General features: G+C 45.7%; 2 non-coding genes across 2 annotated transcripts; one reads left to right on the top strand and one right to left on the bottom strand.

The window, feature by feature from the left end:
- Nucleotides 1–6,904: 6,904 nt before the first annotated feature.
- trnae-uuc (transfer RNA glutamic acid (anticodon UUC)) lies at nt 6,905–6,976 on the bottom strand. Its single transcript has one exon. It is a non-coding gene; the product is annotated as a tRNA-Glu (tRNA).
- A 5,038-nt stretch (nt 6,977–12,014) lies between these two features.
- On the top strand, nt 12,015–12,089 carry trnan-guu (transfer RNA asparagine (anticodon GUU)). The gene has a single exon. It is a non-coding gene; the product is annotated as a tRNA-Asn (tRNA).
- The last annotated feature ends 2,494 nt before the right edge of the window (nt 12,090–14,583 follow it).

Genomic DNA, 14,583 nt, shown 5'->3' with positions numbered 1-14,583 from the left:
AGGTGCAAGGGTAAGTGACGTCTCTGATCGTGTTTTCCGGGTCCTTAAGGGGAGGGGGAGCAGCCCGAATTCGTGGTCCACATTGGCATTATTTTAGTGAATATCTGTTTCCTGTTTGCCAAGACCGAGAGAAACTCTCACTTCCAGATCATTTAATTAGTTGAACATAAATTCTACCAGAAGCCATGATACGATTTCAGTTTGTGTTCTCAGAAGACCTTGATCTCTGGGTTGCTCAATCATTATCACTGGATCCCAGTCTTCCCTCAATGAAAGTGTTCTCCTGAATATTTTCCTTTATTTATTTTCCTTTATTTATTCATGGGATGTCGCACTTTGTCTCCCACTATTATTCTGGGAAACATCAACTTCACTTTCCTGCTGTTTCCCCATAATCTCAATTCCCTTTCTGATTAAAAAAAATGTTAGTTTTGAATGCACTTAACAATCCAGGCTCAACAACTGTCCTAAATATGCAATCCCTTATTTGCAAGTTATTCCCTCAGGTTCTAAACTCACCCACAAGGGTCAACGTTCCCACACCTATTCTGTCACGTCTCCTCAGAATCTTGTTTGTGACAATAAGGTTATCTCGAAATCTTCTAACTTCTAATAACCACAAGCCCAACCTATTCATTTCTCCTTATAAGACATTATTTCCATTCCTGATATCGTCCTGGTCAACCTTCTCTAGTCTGCCTCCAATGTCAGTATATCTTCCCTTAGCTAAAAGGCCCAAACTTTTTGCTTAACCGGTCGATATCCCTCTCCATGTCATCCTCACCACCTGCATTCCCATCAACTGTCTCTTCTGCAGTCTTGGCAATAGGACATTCACTTCACTTATCCAAGTAATTCATATACATATTGTAAATAATTTTGGCCCCAGCACTGATCCCTGTGCCACATTGCTAGTTACAAGTTGCGATCCTGAACATGCCTCTTATCCCTGCTGCATCATTGGTTAGCCAATCATGTATCCATACGGTGAGACTGTCTCCAATATCATGTGAATATCATTGGCTCTGCCAGCACGTCTTCCCAAACTGTCCTTGAAAAAGTGGTGATGAGCTGCCTCTTAAATTGCTTCACAAATATGATGTGGTCTCTAATGAAGGTTCAGGATCGAGTTCCAGGATTTTGATCAATAACATCGAAGCAATGCGTATATGTCACAGTTGGAATGTTGTGTTCACACTTATCTCCTCTTGCTGGTTGAAGTGATGGAGTGGAAATTGCTCTTGAAGAGCCGCCACTCATATAACCAAGACAGACAGATCGATTGTGGCCGGAGACTCTGCCATTTTGACTTCTCATCAATCTACATTCTTTCCATGCAAGTTTTAGTCACATCAAACTGCCGCGCTATGCTGTTATGGCCTCAGTAAACTATAATAACTTGAAGATCGCTGGAATGATTTTTCTACATCCGACTGCAATATAAATACAGATCATTGTTTCCAGTTTTGGTGGAACAAAAGACATTGTATTGGTGGATAATTACAGTTAGTGCAAACACAGCTAGCCATCGATAAATATTAATCCTGTTCACTTCAATGGCCAATTTCAATTCAGAAACCAAGTGCACTCGACTGCATGTAACATAGACAACATGACAAAATGGCTGATAGGAGGAGAAACGGGGCATTGAGAGGGAGTGAAATGTTTGCTTTTGGTCACCTCCACAATTGTTAGAAAAACAGGTTGAAAGGATTCTTAAAAGGTGGCTGAAGTAGTGGTGTGTCTTAACACTTCAGACAGCGCAAAGTGGAAGACAACTTTCTAGTGGAAGAAAAAGACATTTCTTATTTCTGAAAGAATTGGGAAACAGAAGAGGGGATGAAATCTGACATGGGAGCTATTTCCTATTTGTTGAGGATGTTGTTTCATCACAGTCTTGGTTTAGAGCCTAAGCTCTTGATCAGGAATAAAGGGTGGCCCAAAGGGGCTGACAGATAAATGGGAAGGACGTAGGGCTGGGGGAAAGGAAGCTGGGAGTGTAATAGGTAGATGGAGGTAGGGATTGATGGTGATAGGTCAGAGATGAGGGTGAAGCAAATAGGTGAGAAGCAAAGTGGACAGGTATGACAGGTCAAGAGGTTGATGTCGAATTGGAAGGTTGGATCTGAGACAAGGTACGGGAGAGGAAATGAGGAAAGTGATGAAATGTACATTGATCCCATGTAATTGGAGGGTCCCAAGGCAGAAGATGATGTTTTTCCGACAAGCGTCGGGTAGCAAGAGTTTGGCAGTGGAGGAGGCCCAGGACTTGCATGTCCTTGGTGGAAGGGGAGGGGGAGATAAAGTGTTCAGCCACAGGCGTTTAGTTTCTGTGACCCAGAGCTGTTCCCTCAAACATTCCGCTAGTTGCCGTCCAGTTTCCTAAATGTGGATGAGACCATATTGCGAGCAATGGACATAATCTTATAAATAGATTGCATAAATCTTAGCCTGCTGGAGTTATTTTCTTTTACTAAGTTAAAGAAAACTTTAATTAAATTGGGTGACTGCATGAAACGGTTTGATGGTCAGATTTGAATCATCACACCCAAATGAGACAATGCCATGAATATTAGTGAACTGCTCTTTTTGTTAAAAACCACAAGTTCTTGATTTATTTTCACAACTTACTGGTATTCACACCTGCACATTCAATGTCAAACTCTGACATCAGAAATGAAATTACAGCATTAATTTTGACTTACAATATTCGAACAAACAAATTAATAGCACACAGTGAATACCAAGTCTGATTCTTATGAAATTAAATTTGACCAAAAAAATATAAAATCAAGCTGGGAGATAAGAAATGGAGGAAGGGCAGAAGGCAAGAAATGCAGCATCATAGAAGGTGCTCCTCCAGAGAGTGTATTTTACCAACTACAGCTGCTAAATATAAACAAGCACTCTGACATGATCCTCCGGTTTTAATGTGAACCATAGCCCTATACAGTAGGTGCCATTTAAATGAGTTAATAGATGCAAGTCTTGAGCAAATCCAGCCTCCAGCCTTACCCCCCGCTTCTTGGATCTCGGGCCTTCCTGCAGCTCCGGGGGATTGCTGCCACTGTCACTTCTCTACTGAAGAATCCTTGGGAAGCAGGTGTAAAGCAGCTTATGGAGACATTGAGCAACAGCATCACAGGGTTTTGACCCATCGACCTCTGGCTTATGTGCCCAGCACGCTCCCACTGCACTACTCTGCTTCTGGACACCCAACAGCTGGATTGTGGATCAGATTAAAGTAGGTCCTAAACTCTGACAACATCGGTACACAAGGCAGTGAAGAAAGGTTTCAGCACACCGGCCTTCATCAGTTAGGGAATTGAGTATAGATGTTGACAAGTTAAGTTGTAGTCATACAGGACGTGGATGAGGCTGCACCTGGAATATTGTGATCAGTTTTGGTCCCCTTGATGTTCTGACTTCTGACTTCTTCAACTCTGGGTTCGTGTTGAACTTGATGGGATACTTTGCCCAACTCAGCATTTTTAAACAGTATCGTTCGGAGGGATTCATTTAAAACTTTTCAGGAGGTGAGCTCAACAAGACTGAAAAATTCAATGTTACTTGGACTCTACTTTAAACTTACATCAGGACCAGTAGTCAGAGACATGTACAGCATTGAAACAAACCCTCCGGTCCAACTTGTCCATGCTGACCTGATATCCTAAAATAATCTAGTCCCATTTGACAGCAACTGACCCATATACTCTGGCAGCTCATTTCATATGTGTACCACCCTCTGCATGAAGAAGTTGTCACTTTAATTTCGCCTTTCAACCTAAATGTCTACTCTCTAGTTCTGGACTCCCCCATCCCAGGGAAAGGACCTTCTTTATTACACTGTCCATGCCCCTCATAATTTTGTAACCTCTATTAGGTCACTCCTCTGCCTCCGATGCTCCACTGAAAACAGCCCCAGCCTATTCAGCCTCTCCCTGTAGCTCAAACCCTCCAACCCCCAGCAACATTCCCGTAAGTCGTTTCTCATCGAGAAGTCAACGTTTCAGTCCTGAAGAAGGGTTAATACCCAAAACGCTGACTACTCCACATCCTGGTGTTGCCTAGCTTGCTGTATTCTCCCAACCTCCTGCTTGCCTACATCGGGTTGCAATATGTACTGGCTCAGTGGTTACCACTGCAGCCTCACAGCACTGGGGACCCAGGCTTGATTCCAGCCTTGGGTGGCCGTCTGTGAGGAGTTCGCACATTCTCCCAGTGTCTGCGTTGGTTTTCTTTGGGTGGACCTCTTTTCTTTCATAAACCAAAGATGTGCAGGTCATGTGGATGGGCCATGCTTAATTGCCCATAGAGTTAGGTACATTAGTCAGAGGGAAATGGGTCTGGATGGGTTACTCTTCGGAGGGTTGGTGTGGACTTGTTGGGACGAATGGCCTGTTTCCAGACTGTAGTTAATCTCATCTGCACTACTTTTGTCACTAACGAATGGCAGAGTAAACTCGACGGGCCGAATGGCCTAACGTATGCTCCGATGGTCTTGCAGTCTTATTTTCTCTGGATCATTTCATTGGCAATGCACAGTCCCTGGCTCAATGAGCAGCAGTGTCCACTGAAAGCAAAGCTCAGAGGTTCGAAGAACTCCTACAATGTGGAAACAGGTCCTTCAGCCCAACACAACTGCACTGATCTTCCAAAGACTAACCCACTCAGATCCATTTTCCTACCCTCCATAAATTGCACACAGACCCCAAAGGGTGGAATTATTCCTGGGTTCCTGGTGCCATGAGGCAGCAGTGCACACCCTGAGCCACCATGGGGTTGTGGTTGTGGGGGGTGGGGGAGGCAATTGCAGTCCATCAGAAACAAAAACAGCCCGCCTACTCTCCCACTGCACCCACTGTCAGAGCTGGCAGGAGATTCAGTCCTGGGGCGTTCCCAAGGCAGCGTCACCAGTAGGATCTGATTGCTGGGAGCGCTGGTGCCCCCGCTGGTGCTTCTGCAAGTTGCAGGAAAACATGAACCTCTTCCCATACTCGGGCCAACTGAAGGGCATCTCCCCGGTGTGGACACATTGGTGCTTCAGTAGGGCGGAGGAATTGCTGAAGGCCTTCCCGCACTTAGGGCAGCAGAATGGCCTCCCCAAACACCCCCCCCCCCGCCTCCCTTCCCCCATGTGTGGACTAGCTGGTGCTTCAGCAGCGTGGAGGAGCGGGTAAAGACCTTCCCACATTCGGGGCAGGAGAACAGCTTCTCCCTAGTGTGGACGGACTGGTGCCTCAGCAGGGCCATGGAATTGCTGAAGGCCTTCCTGCACTTATGGCAACTGAACGACATCTGACCAATGGGTCAATAGGTCGGAGGAAAGAGCAAAGCCCTTCCTGCACTCGGGGCAGAAGAGCGGCCTCTCCTCAGTGTGGACCCACTGGTGTCTCAGCAGGTGGGAAGAACAGCTGAAGGCCACCTTGCACTTGTGGCCGGAGAACAGCCTTCCCCGGTGTGGACCAACTGGTTCGTCAGCAGGGCGGAGGAATCACTGAAGGCCTTCCCACACTCAGGGCAGCAGAAGGGCTTCTTCCCCCTCTGTGGACCCATTGATTCTTTAGAACCCTTTCAATTTCCACAATATCCTTCTGATAGGAGGAAGACCAGAATTGCACACAATATTCCCAAAGTGGTCTAACCAATGTCCTGTACAGCCACAACATAACTTTCCAACTCCAATACACAGTCAGAGGATTGGGAAACCTCTCAAAACCCACAAAAAACAAACAGGAAAGAATGGAAGGACAAACCGAAGTTTTGAGAGTCAGCTTGGAAGCATCACTGAGAAATCAACGGACTGGGTTTATTGGGTAACCGTTCTCCTTAAATACTCTATATACTTATTTCTCTTGTACACTTCGTAGTTTCTCTGTGCTGCAGTGTGTAGTGGCTTGTTGAAATAATGTCCTGATGCAGCTTCGTTTGTGGGTGTTGGGATGATTGTTTCTGTAGTTAAGTATTTGGTTTGTGTGTGTTGTTTTTCTCTAGACGCTAGTTTGAAGTTCCCCATTGACTGTTCGCTCTACTGTGACAACTAAGAATGGCATTTTGTTGTTGTTCTGCTCCTCTTCAAACCAGGAGCCCCCCTCAGGCCATAGTCTCACTACTTGGAACACCAATACACAGACTATTCAAAGGCATCTACTGAAGACTAAAACACCAAGTCGAAGATTCACGGCACTCCATTTACTCCATCCAAGAATTCTTGAACACAAAAGACACTAAGATAGAAGAGGATGGAATAATGCTGTCCTTTGACATAGAGCCCTGTTCACATCCATTAACATCAACGTGGCCAAAGAAAACTGAAGACACTACTCGAAGAACCAAAGACACAAACACAGCAACAACTTCATCAGCAAAGATAACACTGTCAACCTCGTGGAGCTGTGCCTTACCACCTACTTCCTATTCAGTAACAAGCCCTACAAACAAATAAAGGAAATAACCAATAAACCACCAGTATCAGGATTCCGAGCAGAAGCAATAATGCAGACACTCGAACAAACAGCTCTTCCAACGACCCAACCCAAACTTTGTGTCCGCCACAGTGATGACACTTTTGTCATGAAAAAATGAAACAAATTAGAGGAAACGTACAACACCATCAACAATATACTCACTGGCATAAAATTCACAAAAGAGGAGAACAACACCAAAGTGCGATTTCTAGACGTCACAGTCGAGCGAGCAGTCAATGGTAAATTCAAAACAGCCTCAACAGGAAAACAGCGCACGCGAACTAAGTACTTAGCTACAGAAGCAATCACCCCTACACATACAAACAAACTGAATCAGGACACTATTTCAACGAGCCATTACACACTGCAGCACCCAGTAACTACCAAGACCAAGATGGAACTGAGAGTGGGTAGCCAAATTATCCGCTGAAAATTGCTTCCCTGACCGGGAATCGAACCCGGGCCGCAGCGGTGAAAGCGCCGAATCCTAACCACTAGACCACCAGGGATATATCCGTGCACGTCGGCAGCTCTATTAAAGATTGCTTTCCTGCCCGGAAATCGAACCCACGCCACGGTTTTGAGAAAGCTTCCACCAATGTCATTTCTTGTATCCATTGCTCCCGATGCGGTCTCCTCTACATTGGGGGAACTGGAGACTCCTCGCAGAGTCAAGTCACAGCGCTTGGGGGAGCATCTCCAGGACACCCGCACCAATCAACCCCATCGTCCTATGGCCCAAAATTTCAACCTCCCCCGCCCCGTCCCACTCTGCTGAGGATATGCAGGTCCTGGGACTCCTCCATCGCCGCTCCCTCCCCACCCGATGCCTGGAGGAAGAACGCCCCATCTTCCGTCAGGGATGAATTCAACCCCAGGGCATCTGTTTCCTTATTTTCCCTCCCTCACCTTACCTCAATTCCAACCTTCCAGCTCAGCGCTGTCCTCATGAACTGTCCTACCTGCCAATCTCCCTTCCCACCTATCCGCTCCACCCTCCTCTCTGATCTGTCACCTCCATCCCACCACCATTCACCTATTGTGCTCTTTGCTAATTTCGGCCCAGCACCCCCCAATTTATCTCGCCACCCCTGGAAGCGTCCTGCCTCTATTCCTGATGAAGGGCTTTAGCCCGAAACGTCGATTTTCCTGTTCCTCGGAAGCTGTCTGACCTGCTGCGCTTTTCCAGCACCACTCTGATCTAAACTCTGGTTTCCAGCATCTGCAGTCCTCACTTTTGCCTACCCAATAAACCCAGTGTGCCAATTTCACATCAACAAACTGACACAAGCAGACACAACATCTGCAGAAACGCTAGCCACATTACTTTGCATTAAAGACATCTGTGAAATGATGTCCAGACAACTCAACCCTCTCAGCATTAAACAGCGGCTAATGAACCAGAAATACCCAGTACAAACAACCAGCAAACGTATGTTATTTACAAAATACCTTAAGACCATAAGACATAGGAGTGGAAGTAAGGCCATTCGGCCCATCGAGTCCACTCCGCCATTCAATCATGGCTGATGTATTATCTTGTACGTCTCTATTAAGTCTCCACTTAATCTTCTAAACTCCAATGAATACAATCCCAGGATCCTCAGCCGTTCCTCATATGTTAGACCTACCATTCCAGAGATCATCCGTGTGAATCTCCGCTGGACGCGTTCCAGTGCCAGTATGTCCTTCCTGAGGTGTGGGGACCAAACCTTGACACAGTACTCCAAATGGGGCCGAACCAGAGCTTTATAAAGTCTCAGTAGCACATCTCTGCTTTTATATTTCAACCCTCTTGAGATAAGTGACAACATTGCATTCGCTTTCTTAATCACGGATTCAACCTGCATTTTTACCTTTAGAGAATCCTCGACAAGCACTCCCAGATCCCTTTGTACTTTGGCTTTACTAATTTTCTCACCATTTAGAAAGTAGTCTATCCTTTTTTTGTTTTTGCCAAAGTGCATGACGTCGCATTTGCTTACGTTGAATTCCATCAACCATTTCCTGGACCACTCTCCCAAACTGTCTAGATCCTTCTGTAGCCTCCCCTCTTCCGTACTACCTGCCTGTCCACCTAACTTCGTATCATCTGCAAACTTCGCTAGAATGCCCCCAGTCCCTTCATCCAAATCATTAATATATAATGGGAACAGCTGTGGCCCCAACACCGATCCCGGCGCGACACCACTCGTCACCAGCTGCCATTCCGAAAAAGAACCTTTTATCCCAACTCTCTGCCTTCTGTCAGACAGCCAATCCTCAATCCATCCCAGCAGCTCACCTCGAACACCATGGGCCCTCACCTTGCTCAGCAGCCTCCCGTGTGGCATCTTATCAAAGGTCTTTTGAAAGTCTAGACAGACCAGATCCACTGGGTTTCCCTGGTCTAACCTACTTGTCACCTCTTCAAAGAATTCCAACAGGTTTGTCAGGCATGACCTTCCCTTACTAAATCCATGTTGACTTGTTCTAATCAGTCTCTGCTCTTCTAAGAATTTAGAAACCTCATCCTTAATGATGGATTCTAGAATTTTACCAACAACCAAGGTTAAGCTAATTAGCCTATAATTTTCCATCTTTTGTCTTGATCCTTTCTTGAATAAGGGGATTACAACAGCCATCTTCCAATCATCCGGGACCTTTCCTGACTCCAGTGACTCTTGAAAGATCTCAACCAATGCCTCCGCTATTTCCTCAGCCACCTCTCTCATAACTCTAGGATGTATCCCATCGGGACCAGGAGATTTATCAATTTTAAGACCTTTTAACTTTTCTAACACTATCTCTTTTGTAATGGCAACCATACTCAACTCAGCCCCCTGACTCCCTTTAATTGTTGGGATATTTCCTTGTATTATACCATACAAGAAAATATGTACATGAACTCTGCCACACAGTTCCCTGTGGCAAGAAATGCTGAGATGAGATAAGGAACATTTTTTCAGCCAAAACGAATCGGCACTGACTGGACAGCCATTTAAAATCAACGCTGTCATGTCACGATAGAAGATCCAAAGGGATGTACGGTTTTCTTATTTTCTGAAGGTTTACAAAGCTGAGACTGGGTTTTGGTGTTTGTTCCCTTTCCACTCCCAGGAACCACAGTGGTTGGGGCGGTGAGTTAAGGAGAGTGAAATGTGCTCGTGAGCAGCGTGTGGGGCTATTTCAGCTTCCTCTCCTCTGACAGCGCTGTGACTTGACTCCGATGTTCTCAGGGACACTTACTGAAGCGAGACAGTGAAGAGTCTCGTTCCTGCAGATCAGGAATTCAAACCGAATGCCGGCTCCAAACCGAATGCTTTCCGTAGTCCCAACTTTGTGAAGCAGTATCTTTCACTGGGAAATAAAACACCCTTGTCCTCAGGTGCCTGCTTCATTTCGATCACGATTTCCAGCCCCTCACTGTTCTAGTCTCATTTCCAAACACTTGACTCATTGCCTCAAAAGCAGCTCTGTGGGTATCTGCTTGTTCCACCCTGACAGGCGGTGGGTTGCAGATTCCCGACCAGTCCCAATGTGATTGAAATATTTCAACTCCTCCACTGATTTGCATCTTAAGAAAAACCGTGGAGCAATCTCCCTTTCTTTTTGACGACGTTTCTCAACTGTAGTCGGCAGGGTTCACACCTGCGTGGGGAAACCGCAATGGGTTTCATGTCCATCACATTAACCACTCGGCCCACCAATACAGAACCACACTGACAGCTTCACTTCCCAAGTCTGTCTGCCTGTGGAGCTGAGAAAGAGTGAATCATTGCAGAGTTTGTTTGAATCCAGTCACTTCACAGGTTTCGAAAGTATTAAATATCTGCAAATGGCGAGTCTGTGTGTTTCATCCCGAAAGATGAAATGGACATTCAGTTAAAAACAACAGAAATTGCAGGAGCAACTCAGCAGGTCAGGTAGCATCCGTGGAAAGAGAATCAGAGACAACATTTCAGAACTTTTTTTTATCCTTCTCCAGGTACAGCCAAACCCGCTGAGTTTCTCCAGCAGTTTCTCTTTCTGTCTTGGATTCTCAGCATCCGTAGTCCTTTACGTCAGAAATTCAATCAATTCAGAAACTCCTTTGTACTTCCTCAGTGGAGAAGATTTCCGTTTGGGAAACATTTTCCTGACACCATTAAAAACGCGAAATTCGCAGGGGTCGGAGCGAGAAACACACAACACCCTGTCCCTCGCTGGTCTGGAACCACCAGCCTTTCGATTGATAGCCGAACGCACTGATTTATTGAGCCACAGAGACAGGAGTGGCCACCCCACCCCACCCACCCCACCCCACCCCACCCACCCCGCCCCACCCCGCAGTCTCTTTGAGGAAGCTACTGTTCAATTCATAATTCAGCCTGCCCCGCCCAGAATTACCATTGTCTTCTATCAGTTTTACTTTTCTATAATAAAGCCTTGGACATTCACTGTGGAGACACCGGGGATAGTCTGATCCCACCACCTGCAGGCACATCCATGTCACAAGGAACTAGCCCTCCTACACCAGGGCCATCACCCTCCGAGCGTTTCAGTGTTTTGCCTCTTAACGAATTTTCTCATTGATCCCCAGCCGTGAAGGGGTTTGAATTCCTGATATGCAGAGAATTCTTTCAATATCTCAGATCAGTTCATGTCCTGAGACTATCAGAGTCAATCTCCCGGCCTCTTAAACAAGGGGACGGTGTCTGGACTGTCTCTGCTCAGTCGGACAGTTCATCCTTCATTCTCCTCTAATTCCACTTCCCAAAGAGTTTCTAAAGCTTCACAAAGCTGGAGACTGGGATTTCTCTTTTACTTCCTGAAAATTATTCCACCTGCTAACTGACAATATTTTGCCAAAATCTCCTCCCTATTGTAACACTTGCATCATGTCCAGGGATGAGGAATTTCCATTTTGTTGAGACATTCCCAATTTGGGAATGTTGTCTTTGGAACAAAGAAGGTTAACTGGAGATTTCTAGGGGCTGTTGGTAATGATGGGAGAAGAAGTGGTGGGACTGGGCAGGTTAATGATCAGAAGAACCTATTACCACTGACCAGGGTCAGTTACCAGAGGACAGGGTTTGAAGTTCTTTAATGGAAAGCAGCATTTGTGTAGAACAAGCACAGCGAATACTGTAGAAAGCCAACGGGTCGAGCAGCATCTGTGGAAAGGTAAACAAACCCGATGTTTTGAGTGTGCTACGGTTTTTGTTCAGAACTCAGTGATTTGCCTCTTCCCGAAGTTGGTCCAGGTCTGTGCCTCAATTGGCAAACACATGGCAAGTGCAGTGCCGCAATGTGGCTCGGGGCCAATGAGAAAATTCGGTAAGAGGCAAAACACTGAAAGGCTCGGAGGGCAATGGCCCCGATGTAGGAGAGCTAATTCTTTGTGACATGGATGTGCCTGCAGATGGTGGGATCAGACTGTCCACATGTCTCCACAATGAATGTCCAAGGCTTTATTATGGAAAAGAAAAACTGATAGAAGACAATGGTAATTCTGAGCGGGGCAAGTTGAGTTATGAATTGAATAGTAGCTTCCTCAAAGAGACTGCGGGGATACCACTAGTACCTGTCTCTGTGGCGCAATTGGTCAGCGCGTTCAGCTGTTAACCGTAAAGGTTGGTGGTTCGAGACCACCCAGGGACGGAGTGTTTGGATTTTCTTAAAACAAAATCAGTGAATTGTTTAAATGGTGATATTTTGGTATGTGGAGAAAGTGAGGACAAGAGGTGAAAGTCGAAAAATGTGGCACTGGAAAAGCGCAATAGATCAGGCAGCATCTGAGGAGCAGGACAGTGAGTTTTGGGCACAAGCCCTTCACCAGGAATGATGTAAGGATGTACAAAGGGGTCTCAAAGACCCTCCAGTCAATGCCAGTTGTCGGGCAGATGCAGCAGGCAATGAGCAAGGCAAGTGATACATTACGAAGAGGAATTGAGTTCAGAAGTGGGGTCATTGAACATATTCAAGGCTAAGTTCATCTGAGTTTTGAACAACAAAGAAGTGGATGGTTTTGGGGGGAGGTAAGAAAATGGTTCTAAGGCTAGTACAGGTCAGTCACAGAGTCAGACAGCACTGAACAGACCCTTCATCCATGCTGAGTATATCCTCAAACTAAACTCCATGCTGGGTATATCCTCAAACTAAACTCGTCCCACCTACCAGTGTTTGGCCCATAAACCTTCCAACTTTTCATATTCATGTACTTATCCAAATGTCTTTTAAACGTTGTAACTGTGCATGTATAAAATCATGAAGGGCATGGATATGATAAATAGACAAAGTCTTTTCCCTGGGGTTGGGGAATCCAGAACGAGAGAGCATGGGTTTAGCGTTAGAGGGGAAAGATGCAAAAGAGATCTAAGGGGCATCTTTTTCACGCAGAGGATGGTGCCTTTTTTGAATGAACTGCCAAGGGAAGTGGTGAAGTCTCGTACGATTGCAACATTTAAAAGGCATTTGGTTAGGTACATGAAAAGAAAATATTTGGAGGGATATGGGGCCGTGTGCTGTCAGGTGGGACAAGATTGGGTTGGGATAGTTGGTCGGCATGGACAAGTGGGACCAAACAGTTTGTTTCTGTGCTGTACATCTTTATGACTCTATGACTTTCTCTGGACATTCATTCTGCAGTCAGACCACTCTCTTAAACAAAAACCCTTGTCCTGTCTTTATAAAATCTTTCTCTACTCACCTCAAAATATTTGCTTCCCTGATCCTGAAACCCCCAGCTGAGGGAAAGGACACCTGTTGTTCACCTCATCCGTATCCCTCATGATTTTATAATCCTCGACAAGGTCACCTCTCAATCTCCTATGTTCCAGTGAGAAAAGTTCCAGCCTATCCACCTTATATGGAGGTATATTCATATCCAGTTATGACGTGTTCAATGCTGGTGCAGGCTGGAAAGATCATGTGGTTTACTCCTGCTCCCAATTAATCCTGGCTGTAGCGTTTCTCAGCCCCATTCTCCCAATTTCTCCCCGCAACTCTCAACCTCTGATACTCCATCCCAGTGTTAAACATACTCATTGACCTGGCCTCCACAGTTTTCTGTGACAATGAATTCCATAGATTCACCACTCTCTGGCTAAAGAAATTTCTCCTAATCCCCATTCTCCCTTTATGCTGAGGCTATGCCCATGGGTCTTAGTCTCTCCTCCCAATGAAAACATCTTCCCAATGTCCACTCTGTCCAGGATGTTCAATATTCTGTACGTTTCAGTTAGATCCCCCCCTGAGTGTGGGCCTGTTAATCAGCATGAACCAGACCCTTCAGGATGAGGACAGCAGGGATTAGGTTCAACAAAGTGAGAATGGAGGGAGAGTGTGTAGGATGGAGATTTTCAGCTTTGAGGGAATAAGAGAGGAAAGAAAGTTTGACATAAATTGTAATTGATCAGATGAGCCGATGGGCCAAGGATTGGCGGATGGAGTTCAATTTAGACAAATATGAGCTGTTACATTTTGATGAAGCAAATCAGGGCAGGACTTATGTGGTTAATGGTAAATTCCTGGGGAGTGTTGATGAACAAACAAACCTTGCAAAGCAGGTTCATAGTTCCTTGAAAGTGGAGTTGCAAGTAGATAGGATAGCAAGGAAGGCGTTGGTACGCTTTCCTTTCTTGGTCAGAACACTGAGTTCTAGGAGTTTGGAGGTAACGTTGTGGCTGCACAGGACACTGGAAAGGCCACTTTTGTTCTGGTTTCCCTGCTGTCGGAAAGGTGTTATGCTGTCGGAAAGGTGTTATGAAAAGTGAAAGGGTTCGGAAAAGATTTAGGAAGTTGTTGCCAGAGTTAGAGGGTTTGAGCTACAGGGAGAGGCTGAATCGGCTGGGGCTGTATTCCCTGGAGCGTCTGTGGCCATTCGAAGTTAATAAGGGGCATGTATAGGGTGAATAACGGAGATCTTTTCCCCAGGATATGGGAGTGCTAAAGTAGAGAGTATAAGTTTGAGGTGAGGGGAGGTGGGGGGGTGGAAGATTTTAAAGGGACCTGAGGTGTAGCATTTTCATGCAGAGGATGGTGTGTGCATGGAACAAGCTGCCAGAGGAAATGGTGGAGGCTGGTACAATTACAATATTTAAAGGCATCTGGATGAGTATATGAATAAGAAGGGTTTAGAGGGTTATGGGCCAAA

Source organism: Hemiscyllium ocellatum, assembly GCF_020745735.1.
Source record: "Hemiscyllium ocellatum isolate sHemOce1 chromosome 27 unlocalized genomic scaffold, sHemOce1.pat.X.cur. SUPER_27_unloc_20, whole genome shotgun sequence".
Lineage (NCBI taxonomy): Eukaryota > Metazoa > Chordata > Chondrichthyes > Orectolobiformes > Hemiscylliidae > Hemiscyllium > Hemiscyllium ocellatum.
Note: the sequence above shows the minus strand (reverse complement) of the source record. Positions and strands in the feature narration are given on the sequence as shown.